At 48.1% G+C, this 20,091-nt stretch overlaps 1 protein-coding gene across 1 annotated transcript in view; it reads left to right on the top strand.

Moving 5' to 3' along the window:
* The window catches only part of LOC112563347 (RNA-binding protein 25-like), a 171,479-nt gene that overhangs the window by 75,021 nt on the left and 76,367 nt on the right, over positions 1-20,091 (top strand). The window lies entirely within an intron of this gene.

Below are 20,091 nucleotides of genomic sequence, written 5' to 3'. Positions count from 1 at the left end.
TGTTTGGTGTATGTTTCTGTGGAATATTTTAATTTTTTTTATCTTTATTTTCTTTGTTACCTTGGCTCTTAATTTATTAACGCAGAGTAATTTTTCAACATACGTCTACGACACAGAGAAGATTCGGACATGGCCGCAATGAAGGACCTGTGAAAGAAAGGAGAAAGGAAGCGCGTATACCTGATACGGAACACGAGCTGTCAACGTGTAAAGTTAGAAAAGGGAAATCAGAAGAACAAACGTTTCACTTGACTCTAGCCGCGCAGGAATAAAACAAAAATCACAGCTTGAAGCTTTTGCAGGTGAAATCAATCTGAGTGAATCAGTTCACTCTGCCTACTTCATAAAACACAAACCGCAACTTACTTTTCAGCAAAAATACAGATTCCTAGACGTGCATGCAACTGCCATTCTTGAAGTTTTATTTCCGTTAACGTTTCTGTTGATATCGTGATGATGTAATAGTCTTCTCTAAGGTCATTTTTATCTCCATTGATGGGTTAAAAAAATCTAGTAGTGGTGGTGGTGGTGGGAGTGAAAGGAGGTGGACGTCACGATTGTGTCCCTTCATGCGCTGACAGTGGCCGGTGGCCCTCATGCCTTGCAAATGCAAACAACTCATTTGCTTGCAGCGCCTCGCTGTCCAGCAGGTTTTTGCAGCATCGTTGCTCCCGAACGGCCTCTCAGGAATTTTTTTTTTTTTAAGGGGTAGGGGTGGATGGAGCTTTCCTTCCTCTTCCGTTGCTTCTGTGCTTGTTCTTCTCTGCCCTTCCTGCAAAGCTACTTTTTTCCTACGTGGAATTGCTTAGAATTAAAAACTTGATTAGTTGATTATGCATTAATACTGATTGCACGAACGTTGAGAACATCTGTAGTATGAGTTTTGGAAGAGGTGTTAGGAAAGACTCACAAAATATTCGTGCATGCTCAGTTATGTTTCTGTATAATCTAAATCAAACTTTATTATTATTATTGCTTATAAAACTCAAAAGAAGACGAACAGTCTGACTCAGACCTCACCCAACCTCGATTTCAACATTCCACGTGAGCGTGCAGGAGTACTTGAATTGAGGCCGTGCAGCCTTCAGCTGGACTTTGTTGCCTTAACGGGCTCCGGGCGGTTGTATAATCAGTAATCCATGCTTGCCTAATGCTATCTCATTTATTCACTCATTTCCGCAGGAGCTGTTTGAGCGCACACTGGCTGGCGAACAATCCAATAACTCGCCCGTGTCTTTTCATCTGTGCTTTGCATTGCGGATGTTCCCGTTATCCTTGACATCAAGCTCACGTCAGGGGAGGTTAACAGGGTCAGGGGAGACTACTGACGGAAAGCGTGGGGAGGGAGGCGGCGAGAGATAATTGCTGAGGCCCCGTGTTTGCAAAGTCCTTCTACGTATGATTAACACGCGGAAAATGTAGAAGGCAATGAGTATTTTTCCAGCAATTAATTATTGTTTGCCAACATGATGTATTGCTAGCAACACCATCTCTCCGGGGCCTGCGAGCCGAGAGAGGATCTGGCATGAGATTGCGTTTTAGAGGTTTGGTTAGGTTAATTGAGACCTTTAAAAAAACTTTTGGCGCGTTGGTGTAAAATGGAGTGGAATGAAGACTGACAGAAACGGTGAATAGGCGAGAGATTTTTTCTTTTTTGGTTTTGTTTTTCTTTTTTCTTTGCTGCAGGGCTTTCGACGATAAACAGCAGCGGATAGTATTTCCAGAAAGGAAAAGTAAACGTGGGAGGGGATGTGGGGTAGGAGGCGATGAAAAAAAGTTCCCTGCGCATTAACAAAACTTTTGTTTATAGTTCGAGGTTTTTCATTTAAACTACGAGTGGCTTTTTATTTATTTTTTTTTCTTCTTCTTTCTTTTTTTGTGTGACTTGTCTAAAAAGATCGTAGCTTTCAGCATCAGCCTTGCTAAAGGCGTTACGTCCCCTTGTCTCTCTTCCTGTTTATGTGGCGCAGACCATCTTAGCTGCTGAGAATTCATTAACCTCACCTTTTTGGACTCTGTGTTGAAAAGTGCGATGCATTAAGGCTTTTGTTGTCTTCTCTGATTCTTTCGTATGTTGACGTTAATCCTGAGGACATCTGCCGAACGTCTTGCGAGGGAAGAAATGAAAATACATTTTCACAGGAGGGATGTAATTAAGGTACTTGAACTTTTTTTTAATTTGTTCAGGCAAGCAGGGCTTTGGTGCAGTTAGAATGTGTTGCGTAAGATGATTAAGATAATAATAATAAAAGTTTATTTATATAGAGCTACCATCAAAGGTTAGCTTAACACGCTTGACATAATATGTAAGCACAAACAATAATAATGGTCTCAGAACAAAAACATGGTGTTCACGATTGTCATCGCTTCTTATGTTGAGAAGCTGTTCTTAGGTCAGTACCACTACCAATATATCCCCTTCTAGTCATCTCTTCTTTTCTGACAGTCCTTTATTTAAAAAAAAGGCCGATGTATTTTTTTTATAATATGTGTATCTCCAGTTGTAAATTCTTGTTTATGTCTTGTCTCCCCCTCCACTTTGTTTTGCTCAGATTTCTTCCTCCCGCCTCCTACTCCTCCGCCTTTTCTTTGTAGTTGTATGGTGACTAATTTATAGGCAGTATGTTAGAAGGTTGAGAGTCTAAGAAAACTAAGAATACTCCCATGGGCTTAATCTCTACACAACACTTTTCAACCAAAAGCTTTCCTTTTGTTACAAAGATGGCTTCGTATGTCAAGCCTCAGCAGTTTACTTAGTTTTTAACTAGAAGTGTCATTGTCATTGAGAGCCTAGTCATTGGCAAAAGACCGTTCATTTTTAAACAAGGGCGATAGCTTTTTTTTCTGTACTCGGTCTTCTTCAGCAACAGTAAGAACCGTTTGGCATTTTTCATTGAGATGGACACTGTTTAATCCCCACACAAGCCCTTCACACAGTTCCAATGCTTTACTTACTGGGTGACGTAACTCCAACGCTTTAACCACTAGACACCGAGTTGTTTTCTCTTAGAAGATTGAAAGTCTGAAGGATGCTCTTCTCTCCTCCACCCCTCCTTCTCTTCATCTTGTCTTTGCACTCACGCGACACAGTAAGCTCCGGCGAGGGGTGTGGATGATGCTGGTGGTGGTGGTGGTGGTGGGGGGGGAGGGAAGCCCACCCAACGTAACGTTGCAGGCTGAATACACGAAACTTGGGGTCTGGTCGGAGGGGAAGCCAGTCTGAGGATTGAGTTGTCGGTGTGATTTGAGGCGGAGATTAAGGAGGCTTCAGGCCTGGCTAGCCGTCTGATCCCCCGCCCGGGCAACACAAGAGTGTGGGATTACCTCCCCCGTCTGTTGTCTTGTCTCCGTTGGCTCTGCAAAGCCACGGGGGCACTATTGGATTGTCCATTATGAACATGAGGGGGTCGTCTGTGGAAACAGGGGAATGTAGAGGTGAGCTAGGAGGGGGAGTGTAAAGGAAGAGTAGCACTTGTCGACAAGCTTGGGGGTGGGGTGGAGGTTTGTGTGTGTGTTGGGGATGGGGGGAAGAAACCTGTTCATAGCTAGAGAAAGGGGATGTTGACTGACTAACCCATGATAGACTGACCCGTATGTTTTCTGTTTATTCCGACCTCATCATTTAAGACACAAGGCATCGCACTTCAAGCGGCTGTTCAAACTATGAATTAGCAGTAGTTATGAAGCCAGGGTAACAGTGAAAACATGGCGGTAGGCAATAAAGTACAAGACTTTCTACTGACAACGAGCACAGAAGTGTGAGTGTGTGGGTGGGGTGGATGGAGAATGGAACCACTTCCATTGCCTGCATTAAGACATCGACATTTAATTCTCAAATATTATCATCTAGACTAACCGCGCTTGACACTTCCTTCTCTCTGTGTGGACCCGATGGCGGGAGAAAGGGAGGGGCGATGGGGAGGTCAAAGGATCAATAGTAATTACTGGACTGTGGCGCTCTCTCTGTAACCGCCCGTGACGTGCAGCGCCGCTGATTCGTGATAAGCGACTCGGCAGCAGCTTTAAACCCCAGAAAAATGCGACAAACATCGACTGATATTAATGTTGTCGTCTAGAAGGGGTTCGTGCCTTGCGGCAGGTGCGTCGGCTAGAAGCCACTTTTCCTTGCTTAATTAATTAACATGGCTGCTCCGGGGACTCTAGGCACGTGGGAGGGACTGGCAAGTCGCCGGAAGTTGACACAGCACGCAGGCTTAGTTCCTATGACCATACGCTCGTCCGTCCATCCATCATCCATCCATAGTACGGCCAGTTTGTGGCATGACGGGAAAGATGTTAGTCTGTCGCTTCTTCCGTTGGAAATTGCCGTTGTCTCCGTGGTCTTGGTTCGCGTGGCTTTGTGGGAAATACGAGAAGGGGAAGAAAGGTTAAAGTGGAAGAAGGAAAAGGCTGGACAAATAAAGGACACCGTGCCCGTTAGTGTTGATGGATTTTTTTTTTTATCATAATCACCTTTGTATGAACGACAGGTTTTTTTTGTTTTTGTTTTTGTTTTGTTTTTTGTTTTGTTTTGTTTTTTTGTTAACTCTAAAAAATCTATTTGCTGTCTTTCACTTCTATTGCCGATAAACTGTTCGTACAATATTGTGATGATGATTTGTTGTACTTACTAAATATGTCAAGAGGCACTTGCTAAATATATCGAATTGTACTTGCTATGTAAAGAGGTACTTGCTAAATATATCGAATTATACTTATATGTCAAGAGGTGCTTACTAAATATATCGAAATATATCAAGCCTTTGAGTAGAATGAGGGCTAAAATGTGAGCGGACTTCTCAACGATCTACAGAAGAAGGCACTTTGTGGGTGCTAAAGGTCTTGTACCACTCGAAGGTTAATCGCGGGCCTTGCTGCAACTCGACACGTCACCATTGTACGAGAGTCGACGGGTGCTTGGAGTGGGTGAGTGGGGTGGATATCCAAGTACTCGAAGACGTTGATACTTTATGTTGCTGTTACCTCGTCAAAAGAGCTGAGCGGCAATAGAATGGGGGAGGCCGGCGGCTTGCCATGGGTAGCGAGGGAGGATTGGGGGATGAATGAGAAGAAATGCTCCATTATTTTCCTATTTGTCTGCTTGCCAGTGCCGGCAATTCGAACAGCAGCGGCGTGAGTACAGCCCAGCAACGGCAGAGGAGAGGAAAGGGAGGAGGGGTTGGGCATGACAAACACTTCTCTCGTCACCACAGACTGGTGGCCAGTGGATTATTTAACTACCAACTAGCGCGCCGTGCACAAGAGGCCCGCTGGGACACCCAGAAAACCCTAGGGAGACCGATTTTTTTTTTTTACCGAGCGACCCACCCCCACCGGAGGTGATGAGAAGTTGACCCAGCTTCCGCCATCCAATCGAGGGATGCTATGCTGCGAACCCAGGTTTCCAAGCAACCGAACGCGTAGCCCCACAGGTCTGAAGAGCTCTCTTTCCCCACCAACCCCTTCTAATGAACGCGCGCACACACGCGCACGCGCACACACCATGTTTCTGCTGGGAGATGACGAAAGTGTCGCCCGCATGTTGGCAGCGGGAGAGAGAGAGACAGGGGTCTTTATGGGGGTCGCCTGGGTTTGTCAAGCTATCAGCCTCGCATCTGGGCAGCCGCGGCGATGGGGCTTTACACAACTTGGAGTGGCCGCTCTTCGCTCCTTGCCGCCGATATCGCCCTTCTCGCGTGATCAGGAACGACAACCGGCAGCGAGGCGCTGAAGTGCATCCTCCTTACCCGCTCCCCCTGGCAGCCGGGAGCCGGGCGAGTGGTTCATGTAGCAGCAACCGGTCCAGCTCCTCATTTGCCAGGTTTTTTTTTATGGAACGGGGATATATTTTTTTGGGGGGTGAGCGGGAACTGACGTTTGTTTCGTTCTCTCAAGTTTACCTCCCTTCTTCTTCCTCGCTACTTTTCCCATCCTCACGTAACTCAACTCTTTTGTCCCTTTCCCCATTCCCTTCATCCTCACTGTACTGTTTGTCTCTCGCGTCAGCACGTGCATGTACACATGCGTGTTGAAGGGTCGTCACCAGACACCACCCAAGGCTCTTCCCCCATCCCAACCTCTCCTGCTGGTGAAGACCCTCTGTATAGCTCGAGTTGCTCGTCAGACCGCGCTGCCATGGAGCCGACGTGTGAGAGCGCTCCATCGGCGTTGCCCTCGTGGGTAGGTCATCTTAGAAGAAGGAAGGGGGAGTAAGAAGGGCTAGAGGCTGGATAAACAACTTATCATCATTGCTAAGTTATCCGCTCTTGGAAAGCTAAGGGAGCCCGGCCCCCTCACGTGCGTGCCAGCGTTGGAGGACTTGGGTGGTAGATACTCAACTATTTCATAACCGCCGCTCGGCACCTCTCTGATAATCTGCTTGAGCAACATGACGACGACTCCTTGCCGCCTTTCATGAGGGGGTTGTTTGGGGGAAGGGGAGAGAGAAATTAGCTGGCCCTGGATGCCTGACCTAGCGGTGTGTTACTTACCATGCTGGGCCCCAGCGGCTCCTAGGAGTCTGAGGGAAGGAGGGGGAACGAGCTGTCTCCGGGTGGATGGTTGCTAATGACTGCGTGCAGTAACTGTAGCTACTGTACACGTGGACAGGTCACTCACAAGAACTCTGGATAAAATCTTTAGGTTTGGCAGACGTTCAGAGCAGTGCAGGATGGGAAGTGTTTATTTATTATTATTTTGGTATTCAAACAACGCAGATTATCGTGCGATTGGCGGAGGTCCCGAGAGGCAGAAAAATGTGCTAAAGCTGTCCTGTAGCGCCCTCGCCAGCAAGACTTGGCAAGGACCGCCAGTAGTCAGTGACGTCTGTCGCACGTTGGTATGACGTCACTCAGCGCGGACAGAGCTGCCCGGCCTGCATTTGCTGTCAAGTGCACCGCACACTTTAAAACGGGGGGCGAGGTGCAGTCCCCGTTAATGCACGCAGCGTTTGTTTGTTTGGATTGCCCGTCGGGTCGTTACGTTCATGGGCAAAGTCTGCCTCCCTCTACCCACCCGCCAGTCCCACCTCACACTCTCCTTTCTTCCTCTTTCACTCCACTTTGTCACTCGCCAGCTCACCATCCCCGTGGAACGATTTTTTCCTATCCTCCTCCCCCACCTCACCCTAAATAAAAGGAGGGGGATGCTGTGAAGTTGATGCCTATAGGAGTTACAGCGCCATAGTCTCCCCTCCATTCTTCTCCTAGTTCTCCCCCCTTTCTCACCCTTTCCTCTCCCCCTCCCCCCTTATGAAGTTCCGGCAACATCAAACGCTCCGAAGCAGCAGCAACAGCAATAACAGTAAAACGCTCCATGAATGTAGAGGAGTCCTTTATTTCCACGGCGCTGAGCACCAGCAGCAGCAGATAATATTCGTTGTAAAGCTGGCCTGTAATGGAGTCCCCATGCAGACAACAGCGATCACCAGGATAATAGCGCGTGCCTGCCTGCGTGAGTGCGTGCCATCGCACCCTCCCCGCCGGTATTTGTGTAACGCATTACAGGCGACAGTTAACGAGTTAACAGACTGGGGAGCGTGCAGCTCCGTGCAGGCATGGTCGAGGCAGAGCACGGCCAGAGAGGACTCCCCCCAACCTCTATGTATGATATAAAATCTCACTGGCATGGTGACCCCTGTAAAGTCGGGTGGATGCCAGGGCGCTGTGGAGGAGGACAGGGCACCAGCTGCTTGCCCTCCCCACACCGTGCGGCGCCCCTGGAGCAGACATGATAGGACCGGTGACATCATGCGGGTCACAGCACCAGGGAAATGGAGTTCAGACTGAGATTGCTCCGCTTGGCCGACTCGCGATCCCTTTGATTTGATTGTCGACCTCCAGGGTTCTTTCTTCTCGCTGCTTGGCCGTTCATCGGGAAAATATCCCTAATCCCATTGGAGGAGAGAACACGTTAAAGGATCTGTGCGTGGGGGCGGTTATTTACTATTGTCCCCCCGTGAGCATCGTGGAGCTAAGTTATGATGAACTAGTAAATCCAGTAGGGCTCAGCTCTTTCACTCACAGAATCCACCGTGTACACACTTTTTTTGTTTAAGGAGTGTGAAAGGGTTAGAATAATTTTACTAGCATTTGGGGGACTTAGACGTTTAAAGGCATTATTTGTTGTCATTCTAATTTAACATAATCGGGGTGGGAGGAGGGATTGCAATAAACAACTTGCACTACTTTAGGTGTATAAGACTATCAGCTACTGAAGATCCTCGACAGGTCAACAGAAAACCTGTCATGAATATCGTCTCCCGCGACTAACTGGACTGCTGGCATTGTATGATCAGTTGTAGTTGACCGCCGACAGTTTATGGTGAGTTTTAGCAGCACCACTTACACTTCCACGTCGGCCAAGCGCTTAAGTTGGATCCGTGCAGCTGGCCCCAGACAAGTATGGCAGTTAGCGCGCACGTGGCGGGCGGAAACTGCCCGGCGTCGCCCAACCTGTCTGGTGCTTTCACCTCCCCTGACAGTTGGACGCGGGCCAGTGATCAAAGCTCGCGAGGACGCAGGATCACAGGACACGTTTGAGTGCTTCTGAGGTCAATGTCGGCTTGTAGTGCTGGCCCCCTGTCAGGAGGTGAGGTGTGAGGGACGTTAATTGATTTTAAAAGACTTATCTGTCACGTTGAGGTCGTAACTGGCCTGAACTGCGCTCAGCTCTGGCAATATATAAATAATAACGTACGCGCATATTTTTTTTTTTTTTAGGCCCTTCGCTCCTCCTGGGGCATAGGCCATCGACTACAGTCTTAACTGTTGTCGATGTTTTGGTAGCAAGGATTTGTTTTACGGGGTGGGGGTGCTGGCCCCACGCCCAACCCTCCTCTTTTATCAGCCGGGCTTGGGACCGTCCTTGGCGGAGGGCGGCCAGCCCTGTAAACAGATGCCACGTGCAGAGAAAGAACAGCGTGCCCGAGACGAGAAATGAACTCAGGGCCGCTAACCTTCACTGTATTGGTGACAGGCGCTAACAGCGCTAACCGTTGCGCCACCGGGCCGCTGTACGCGCATATGCCCATACGTAAATGCACACACGTGTGCGATTGTACCAACGGTTAGCTGTGAGTCAGTCGTGTGTTCAAGAACTGTTTGCTCAAACATTCGTCCCTTGCATGATATCGTCGATTTCGTCTTCTGTGGAGAGGTCTCCCTCTGTGTGTGTGCGTGCTCGCTCTCTCCCCCCCCCCAAACCCCACACTGCCCAGCCGCGGACCAGCAAAGACGTTGGCCTCTCACCGCGCCACGGTTCAATAACTGACTTCAAAGGCGAATTAGTTTACCGCGCGGCTGGCGTGGCGTGCTCTTTGTCGCGGCGATTAGGCAGGTGCAGCGAGCATATTGAGCGCCGCCTTAATCACAGCTCCACACCACGGCTTGGCTTGCACCGGATATCGTCACCCTGCCTACCCCTCTCCCCCTCATACTGACCCCCACCTTCCCGACCCCTCTCATTCCCTCCAGCTGTGGGTTAGTGACACTGGAGGAGAGAGAGATACAGCTGCGATTATCTTCCTTCTCGTTCTTCTGTCGGCTTGTGATCGTGTATTGACAGACAAACCCGTCTGCCATTTTATTTCTCCACCCTCCCACCGGGATATTTGCAAACAGGTTTTTGGGAGGGGCGTAGGTGTTCAAATTCTTTTAACAACATAAATGCTTTCATTTTATTTTTTGAAGTACAGATTGTTTGCTCGTTCACTGCGTCCGTTTGTCTGACTGCAGCTCGCGTGAAGTGCACAACCTTGGCTCGCCCTTCGCTTAGATTTGCTGAAAAATAAACGGTTTTTTTTTTAAAGGGGAGAGAACCGCATCTAGAGCTCGTGCTCGTTTTTCTCCTTTCGTTGCCTCGTAAATTTTGCCCTAAAGATGAAGAGCGAGGGAGAAAGGGGAGATAAATGAGTCGGGCCGTGCAAAAGGCTGTGTTGCATGACATGAGTCAGCGCGCTGTCCAGAGAGAGCCGTTAACAGCTGGCATTGGATTCTCTCCCCTTGGCTCCCCTTAGCTCCCCTCGCCCACCTTTAGCTTCCACATTGCCCACAATAACAACACTGACCGCTCGGAGGCCAGCTCCATGCCCCTCCTTCTGTTTCCCCCTCTCCTAAACGGGGGTGCATGGTGGTGGTGTGGTGCTGGTGGTGGTGGTGTGGTGCTGGTGGTGGTGGTGTGGTGGTCGTTTACGTTGTTCACAGAGATGTATGCGCGGTGCGTTTACATACGACTATATTGCTCTCTTTCATGGGCTATTTATAGCGAGTTCCTTCCTCAAGCGAGGTCAGGAGGGGCGGCTTGGGAGGCTTTGATCTCCGTGTGTTGATTTGTTTTTGAGATTCACATGCCTGCGTGAAAGGTTTTCAGCACAAGACACCTGCGCCTGTCGCGCAACTCATAAGCCGAGTAAATGTAGGCTTACCTCTTATTATTGTTTTTTAAGATGCGGAATGTTTTCTGTTGATGTTTATATATGCTGGCAAATCATAAAACTCGATACAAATCTCATCTAAAGCAGAACAAATTAGCTTTCCCTAACCCTTGACTAACCTTCCAACATGTACAGACGGTCTTGAAATTTATTTTGCACGTAAGTCGGGAAAAAACATTCGCAAACTGGAGAGACATCCGTAAGGAAACTTGTGCTGGGAAGATAACCGGAAGTTTGACCAGCATATGACTACCCTCGGTGCTCAGGAAAAACCAAACCCAACCCAACGCAAGCCTCACACTAATCACATGCTTGAGAACAGTGAAAGGGCGATTTATTTTTATTTTCATTTTTTGGCAAGCTGCAGTCGGAGATTGCAAAAAGCCGACATCTTAATGGGAACAGCATGGCAGTTTTTTAAAAATATAAATATAAACCTCCAGTTATCGAACCTAACCGGTCATTATCCCTCTCCTACGATTGATTCCTTCCTCCTACCCCCCCACACCTTTGTCACATTCCAGCCTGAGATCGAGCTCCAATGATGTTACATCTGCAGAGATATCATCGTCTGTTCTCTAGAAAACGATTGCTGTTGCCTTGCCCTCCCCCTCCATCACCATCCACCCTTTGCGCATCTTGCTGCGCACGAATCAACCGTCATAACTGACGCCGCCCTCTCACCCCTGCCGTAGCAGGTCGTCAGCACTCGCCATCAACACCTCGGCGAGCGCTCAGTCCGTGATTGGCATCCATGATTGGCATCCATGATGGGCAAAACAAGAGCGAGACCTGCGCCCCCTGCATCGTTACGCAGTTAAAAAACAAACAAACAACGATTTTCGTGGTGAATGCTTGTCCCTCATGTTTCACCTCGCAACTCACTACACTGTTACTGGTGTTGGCACCCGACACAAAGCAAGTGTTCGTGGACTGTGGTGACATGTAGACATTGCAGTCCGGATATTTGAAGTCCACTTTGTAAAGAGCTCGCACTCAAAATACATTTGTGTAAACAAAACGAAAAACAAGAGGAAAAAGCGTATTGATCGATGTTCGGCATTTTTTTTTTCTCCTTTTTTCATTCACTGTTACAGATGCATTAACAAATAAATCATGTTCTTACGCGAGAATCCCAAAGACTAATTTGCAGAGCACTGATAATGTCTTCCCTGAATGCTAAATTCCTCTGACAATGGGTAAACAGCTCGGGTTCTCCCCCAGTTCAGCAAAGCTTTCACGTGGATGTGCCTGCTGCTGACGGACAACAAAGACTACAAATTGGCTGTATCATATTCAAGAGCATCGATCCCGTGTCTCTTTTTCCCCGTGGCCACTTATCGCTACTCCCACCCTCCCACATTTTTCTTCTCCTTCCTTTTAAAAAGAGATGTAATTGATCTCTGTGATAGCCCCGGATGCATAATCTGCTGCAGGCTGCACGCGCGCTCCGCCACCCGGGCAATGAAAGATTTTGTTTAGCGAAGATCGTTTGCGCTCTCCAGTGGGCTCGGGGAGACAGCAGGCCATCTACACCTTGCAGCCACTCGACCGGTGCCATAAAACACAACTGCCTGTGTACACAGCCCCGGGCAAACGACACACTTCTGTTTGACCCATCGACTGGGTCAGAGAACCACTCAGCGGTGGGCCCGGTGTTTCCACAGCTGGTATCCAAGCAACATCCGTCGGCCAAGTACCCCAATCCTCCCCTGCTTGTTACCACTACCACATCCCTCGTGTTCTCCTAGTTAGAAATAAAAGAAGGGGAGAAGAAAATTACAGGAGACATGTTGGTGGGTTATCCTAGTCGGGAGAACTGTTTGCAGCTAAGCGCGCCATTAAAGGATGTTACAAGAGCCATCAACTGTGCAAGTTGATAACATGTCGCGGGCTGTTATCGGCTGAAGTTTACAAAAGAGCGAGAAGTAGTTCTGCGTGAAACCACTTGGCTGCTGTCGAGGTTTTTACTCCACGTCGCTCGAGACTTCAGACGGGTGTGCTGCCCGCCACCCTTTACTCCGGATCACCTTCCCTTTATTTTTTTAAACCATTCCGGGCAAGGCATCCATTTTCGATTTATGCGTGAGAAGTTTCGCAGTTGCTAATTGCTTTTCGTCTTTAAGTGATCTTTTCGCCAACCTCCGAGTGTTCTTACTTTAGGAACTTGATCGGGTGGTGAGAGGCTTGCAGACGCGATCCTCACCGCCGCTGATCCGGAAATCCGTCTCACCTGGTTACCGAGACAGGGGAGAGGGTGTGTGTGTGTGAGGGGAGGGTGCTTCTTAACTTTGTGTAATTATAGAATTCATACTGAGTGATTAGATTGTTTAACTGTTATATAATTATACAAAACATTGCACGCCTATAAAACTCATTCTGTAAAGAAAATAATCAGGTGTAAACATTTCTTTATTTACGCACAATATTTTTCTCTCTCTAGTTGATTTTGATTGAGACTTTGACAAGTGTTGTTAGGAGGAAACGAGGTGCCTTCCACCCCTCAAAACACGGGTGGGGAACGTCCCTGACAGTAAACTGCAGACGACATGTAAACCTTCACTGTCCGGGTGGTCGCTAGATTCTACACTCGATGCTTTTTTATTTTGTTTCAAACCTTGAAAACTAGATTCGCTACAGGCTGCGAAAACCGTTGTCTGGTTGTTAAAGTGAATCCCTGGACGATGTACGATGTTTAAGACTCGCAGCTGGGTGTTTGCGCTTTCATCGCCGACTTGTCGTTTGCGCGGCCACCCCCTCCTTAGCGGGGAAGGAGAGAGGGAAAGAAGAAGATAAAGGAAGCAGCGGGACTGGAGACAGGATTTACGAGAGCAGAATAAGGCAACGGGCTGCGTGGTCGGTAAATCGGCGTCGGGCCCTAACATCGTTTCCGCTGACGTTTCCGGCAGTCGTCTGCCTGCTAGACAGTGACGTCACCGGCTGCCCACAGGGTTTAATTTACGTCATTTACGTTTTAAACAGAAAAATACAAAAGTTTAGCAGTGGCACGCCGGGCAGGTCCGCGGGGGGAGGGCTTGGTGCCATCTCGAGGGAGCATGCATAGAGCGAAGGTAGAAGCTATCCCTCCGGTAGGTAGCTCGCAATACTTTATTTATTCACAAGGGCGATATCAGGTAGTACTCGTACTAGCAATATACATCTTGCAATATGCAATATACAACATACATCTTGAAATATTTTTTCTCTATCTCACCCACATATTCCCAGCAAGGACAGTTGGTGACCTCAGGTCACTTCAGGCTAGTACAAGTTCACGGCCAGCAGTGAATGGCAGTAGAGGGATTTGCTGGGTAAGAACCTCGATGTGGTACACGCAGACACAGACTAGCCCTCACCATTCCCCTCCACCCCTAAATAAAAAGTTTCATCCAAGAACAAGAGATGACAGGAGTCTCGCCCTAAGAGGTTTTTGGAAGCACTTCAGCTTTCCTGACCGGCCTCCGTTGACAGGTGCGTCGCTAGCTGACTTGCCTGAACCTACCCCCAGGGTTCTTAACAAGAAGTAGTAGTTAATCTTGACACATTCTGGCTCATTCAAAGCCAGACATCTTCCCTCCACCACCCCAGAGGTCAGAGTTTTGTGTCTGTTGATATTGCGGCCGGTAATTTTTGTGTTCAAGTGTATGTAGACTGCGATTCACCTACACGGATCGGCGGCTCTTTTCTTTAATTTTTTTTTCTTTTCTGTAAGCTTATTGCGAAACCTGAAGATGCTGATCGTCCTGCTTGTTGGGCAAAAGAAAATTGCATGTGTCGGCTCTCGACAGACTGTAGAGAGGACTTAGCGAGCAGACGTGCCGGAGGAGGGCGAGGCGGTGTTTTTGAAACACTTACAACGAGTTTCCGGTATTGGTGTAGAAAGCTGCCGTACATTATTATCTGACTCATTTGGAAAGTGTCGCTTTGTCTACATCGCTCTTTTTTGCTCTTCAAGGAAGGCTGACAGGTTTTAGTTGACTTTAATCACCTTTCAGCTTCAGGAAGTGGAAGGGATCTTTGTTGGTGGGGATCATCTCCTCCTGCTGTAGCCTGTCACAAGGACACCAGCACTGATGATGATGAAGATGAAGATGATGATGATGGTGGTGTGGCAGTGAGTGTAGATGTGATTTCATATTGTTAGAGTTGGATGGGTGGGGAAGTGAGGTGTTTATTGTGTAGGGAGGTAAGGATTGTACGGGTGAGAGAAGGTGAAGGAGAAGAGGAATTGTCTGCCTTTACAGAGGCTCGCTCTTATTCCAGACGGTCTGGGTACAGAAGGGGGTGTGCTGTCTGCAGTGGGGAGTGTATTTTTTTTGGCTATCGAATCCTACTGTGGCATTTCCCCTAAACTCATTTGTTTATTTGACCTGTGTTGTTTGGAGAGCGCTCAAGTCCTTAAACCGTCTGTTGTATCTTGATTCTGTTTGTGCTTGTTTGTTTGAACCATACCACACACAGCAGAACCTGGCGATCACACACGCAATCGTAAGCTGGTGAAACTGAGAAAGAGGGAGGGAGGGATTGCCATTTGCAATCCGAGTTTCAACCTTTGCAAGTTTCTTTGAATTCCGCTGCCCTGGTCCTCGTCCCCATAGGCCCTCGCTGATGCTCATCAGTGGAATGGCGGCTACATCTTGTCTCATCGTCCCTTCTGCTTGCACTGGCCATCAGTCCGGCCCTCCATTTACCTGCCGTTTCCCTCTGGGGTCACCTCTGGGGCTTTCACCCGGGGTGGGGGAATGGAAGAGGACGGGGTAAGGCCGCAGGAGGATGTCAGGCGCACTCGAGGAAACCAAGTATTGAAGTTATGTGAGTCTTGGGTGGGTGGGTGTCCCCCTCTAGAGTTGGTTAGTTGCCGGATCGCCGAGATTCGGAGCTGTAGGTGTATAAAACAGCGGCTTGTCTTCCTCCATAGCAGCTGCTTTTAGAGCACACACCTGGAGGGAAAGCCATCCCTGATGTGGGGGAGGTGGGGGAGAGAAGGGGTAGGGAGGAGGCAGGTTGTGCAGCAGCAGAAAGAGCTGTGTAACAATGTGCAGGTGCACGAGGTGCGGGAGGAATGTGATCGGGTCACGCATACAGCAGTTCGTCACGCGTCAGGTAAGAGCGGCTACAAACACCGCGAGTAACACGTGGCGCGGGGGGAGGCGGGGGAGCTTGCGAGGGCGAAGGGGGATACAGAGTGGGGTTGCTGACGTAACGGCGTGCTGCCTACCACCTAACAACGGAATCGAAGGAATTACGTAGGTCAAGGGTCAGGGAGGGATGTGGTAGGAGATGCAGCCGATCTTAATGTAATTTTTACATTCCTCGTCAATACCTTGTAAATAAATAGAGTATGAAAAATAGCACTTTCTTTAGAGGGCACACATGTTAAATTACTTAAATACCTGTGTTTTTCTTTCTGTCCTCCATATTCTTCCCGTTTATTCCCTAGACTATTCTCTCTGGAAGCTTTGGGAATAAAATGTTGCAATGTATTTTATATTTTTTTGGCAACAGCACTCTCTCGCGAACGTAATACTCTTTTAATATGAACACAGCGATAATAGCACTATGCAAAGATATTTTGAACATGTTAATGTTTCTTTGGACGGTGATGGTAGGTGAGGGAATTTAGTTTCAATAGGGAAAAGTTTAAGGTTTTTTTGTTTTGAGAGTTTAGTTTTTCGAGGTGTGTGTGAGAAAGAGGAGCGTGAAGGGGAGGACATCGGCGATGGTAATAATAGTAATAGCAGTTGGTGATTGGGGGTGGGGGAGCTGGAAAGAGTGGTAAGATGTATCTAATATTGCACAGAACCTTTCTGACCACCGAGGCCTGCCTGTAACAACAGCTGCACTGGGGAGACCGACAGCTAAGTGTATCTCTCGCCAGTAATGTCTTTACAAATTCCGACACGTAAAAGCATCATTAGGCCACCCAAGTCTCTGGCGGTGCTGCTGCCGCCCGCCTGGCATAGCTGCTGCCAGCCCCCTGTGAAAAAAGCTCACCCCCTCCCCGCCTACAAAAATACAAAGCAAAATAACAGCACAAATAGCTAACACGTGTCTCTCTCTGACGAAGGATCTGTCTTGCCACCCGACCCACCCCACCTCACCCACACCTCCACCTACCCTCTCCTTCCCCTTCTCCCATGGCTTCGGCGTTAAAAGACGCGGAGAAGCTGTTCCCCGGGTTAAGAAAACATAAGATGTTCTTGACTACACTTGCGATCGTCGGGTGGTGGCGCTAGCAGTCAGCAGCACTTGCAGGCCCGGCAGAGGGCGCTGTGGGCAGCAGTGCGGCGCTGACGGCGCGAGGCGTTACCTTTTCCTCTACACGGCGCTCTCGCGTGTAGTGAGGCGTTAAAAATTTGCCAGGTCTGCCTGCGCTTGATAACACTCACTAAAGCAGAAGAGCTCGTTTCCGGCGAAAAGTCAGCACAAAAAGAGTTTTGGTGTTGCGATTTTTAGTGAGCTTACCCTCTGTGTGTGTGTGTGGTTGTGTGGGTGTGTGTGGGTGGGTATATAGTCCACTGGCTATTCTTCTTCCACGCCAAAAGGTTACTTAAAAAAATAAATAAAATAAAAAAAAAAAATTAAACGCTTGTCGCAAAAGTTTGTATCGTTGTTGGAATATACATCTGTGGCATTTTCACCGGAATGAAACTCTGACAAAAGTTTTCACAGGTGACTGAAAAAGGAAAAATCATTATGGGGCAACTTCTGTCCTGGTGCGAATTTGCAAAGGCCTTTTCCTCTTCTCAAAATTTGCAGGAATGAAGACCACGTGAGCAAATTGCGCGTACGTAGGGCAGTCGACTTTTTTTTTGTGTGCTTTAGCAGGTTTTGCGGTGAGGTGCCGTGGGGAGGGGGAGAAGAAGGAGGAGGGAGACCTCGCTCATGGCGGATCATGCATTCTGATGGACCGCGAAATGAAGTCTGCGGGACGTCAGCTGGTCGTCTGATGTTTGTGTGGGCCGGGCAGTCTATTTTCTTCACTCACTACTTTCTTTTTTCCTGCCCAACAGCTTCCGGTGACACAACCTTACTGCCAGTGATCAAAAGCCGCACAGGTTACCTCATGTGGTCTGGAAACTGGTAGGAGGGCTAGACTGGGCCAAGAATGGGAGTAGACTCCCTCACACACAGAGCGTCTTTGTTGGGTGAACCTTGGTTTGTTTGAAGATGGAGTTCACAGAAATAACCACCAAGCATTAATATGGCGTATTCGTTTTTCAGTCAGTCCTACCTCGTAATTCATTTTTGTTCTTTAATGCTAAAAATACGTTTTAAGAGAGAGAGAGAAAAATAAAAGATGTATATATAGAGGGTTGTTCCATGGTCCTGTCGTCTTCCGTACATATTCTGTACCGTGATGCATCTGATTTGAATTATTATGTTGGAGATGCATGACAGCTTCATTGGAGTACAAAGACTTGATGTTACCAACACTTACTAACGGTCTTTTGAGTTGACACAACTGACAGCTTTAGTGGACTGACTGACTGTAGATTGCAGTAGACCTTGTAGACCATATCAGACCACGTGTAGAGAAGGAGAGAGACGGGGCCGGCGAAGACAGATCATCAGGCTCACCCAAGGCTGTTTTGAAAGACACTGTGCTTGTCTGTCAGTTCCTATTTCTTCCTATTAATCCTCTCCCCTCGCAGCGACTCCTCCATCACAACCACCAGCAACCTATCCACCCGCCCACGTCTCTCTTTCTCTCTCTCCCCTCTTCCCACCTCCACCTCTCCGCACGTGAAGCAGGCGCGATTAGCATGAAAGTATCTTCAAACTTCGTTTGGCCGCCCAGCGAGGAGGGTGGAGGGCCAGACAGAGCAATTCCATTCCAGTAACGGCTGTTGTCTGAGCTCCCTGCTTACTCTGCCGTAGGTCCGCGATCCGCCGTAAAAAGGAAAGTGGGTAAGGGATGGAGAGGCTGGGTGGATGGGTCTGGGGAAAGGATACGGTAGTCGAGGAACTTTTTTTCACCCCCTCTCTCCTTCGTTTGAAGAGATTCTTTAACCATTTTATCTCGCTAAGTGGGGCTCCATTTTGCCCTCCTTCAAGCTAGAGCACTAAAGCTGTGCTCCGAGGGCTGTGAACGGTATTGGAGAAGACAACAAAACCAGGCTGAGAGTTGCCAGACAACGGAGGGAGAGGTGCAGGATGAAGGTGAAAAGCAGTCGGAGAAATTGTTCCCCTGATTATCCGTATTTTTTTTTTTTCTTGGTAAGAGCTTTCAGCTTGATGGACGGGTGGATTTCGATTACTATAAATCTGGAATTAATTGGGTGGTGGAAAGAGAGAGAGGATCCAAAGGAAGATGTCGGGTATTACGCGAATCGTTCAGTTCAGTCAGTTTTACTAGTGGACAAACGCACACCTTCCGTTCAGGGGTGAAAGGTCACATGCTGTTTCTCTTTCCACGAGTCGTGAATGCGTTCTGCAGATTTTCTTCGGTTGGCTGTCTGGCTGGCTGACTCTCTGGTCAGTTCGCTTAGTACTGACATCAGTCATCCGAAAGTACGACCTGCCTAATGCATGGAATCAGCACTACGCATGCGTAACGGTTCTTTGTGACGTAATGTGCTGTGTCCGGGTCTACGATACTCCCGGACCTCTCGATTCCGTCCCTGCTCCAATCGTCCACCAACTTCACCACCACCAGCATCAGCCACCACCACCGATCCGTTCTCTCTCCACACACACACACGCGCGCACACACACACAGACACAAGTAGTTGGTCCCGAGGGTGGGATACAAGGGTAGTTAGAAGAAAAGCGGGTTGAGGCCAAGTGGCCCAGCTCTGGTCTCATGATTAATATTTCCATGACATGGCCGGCCCGCCGTGAGGCGTGTTTGCCGAGCAGTTATGGCCGCCATCCGATTTGCGTCACGTGTTTTATCGGTGCCGTTGTTTGTAGCCAAAGGAAAACAAAAACTGAGGCAGGCCGCTGCGGGAGCTTGTTGGCAGAAAGAGAGAGGTGCGTGTACATGGGGTGGGAGCAGGAGGGTTAGGGGGGCAGGATCTCTTTATAATCGCCATGTTTTCAGGACCTGTGGCTATTTACACAACATTTTTAAAAAGCATGAAAATACTGTTTGTTTACACGACGAAATAATCTCTTAACGAGTGATTTTTACAACGCGCCTTGAATATTTGATATTTATTTTGAAGTAACAATATTTATAACAATTTCTCTGATAGAGCTTTGTTTTTTGAGACTAAGAGAACGAGTTGTGCTTTTCGACCGTATCAGCATCCGTGCTGGGACAATTTGCTTCTTTTTAAAAAAATGTTTTGGTGATTGGATTACAATTTGTCAAATTGAGAAATTGTCTTTTTATGTCAGAAAGTTTTTGGGGCTTCTTGCTAAGTGGAGTAGACATGTATCACTAGCTAGACTTCGAAGTTCTCGCTACGCCCAAAAATAGACATCACCAGGTTGTTGTGCTATAAACAACAACTACTACTTATCATTTTAATATATCATCAAACTCGCCTTACAAATGTCATAAAGCAGTTCATCAGCACGGAGCAATCGCAAGAAACATGCCGACACACACATTACAATACTAAACTTGAACACTGAAAAATGTCACACACAGGCCCGTGAGCATGACTCACTTCATACACGAACACAAACACACTCACACCACTCGGAAA

This window comes from Pomacea canaliculata, linkage group LG4 (assembly GCF_003073045.1).
Source record: "Pomacea canaliculata isolate SZHN2017 linkage group LG4, ASM307304v1, whole genome shotgun sequence".
Lineage (NCBI taxonomy): Eukaryota > Metazoa > Mollusca > Gastropoda > Architaenioglossa > Ampullariidae > Pomacea > Pomacea canaliculata.
The sequence above is the reverse complement of the archived record's forward strand: the minus strand, read 5'-3'. Positions and strand labels throughout refer to the sequence as shown.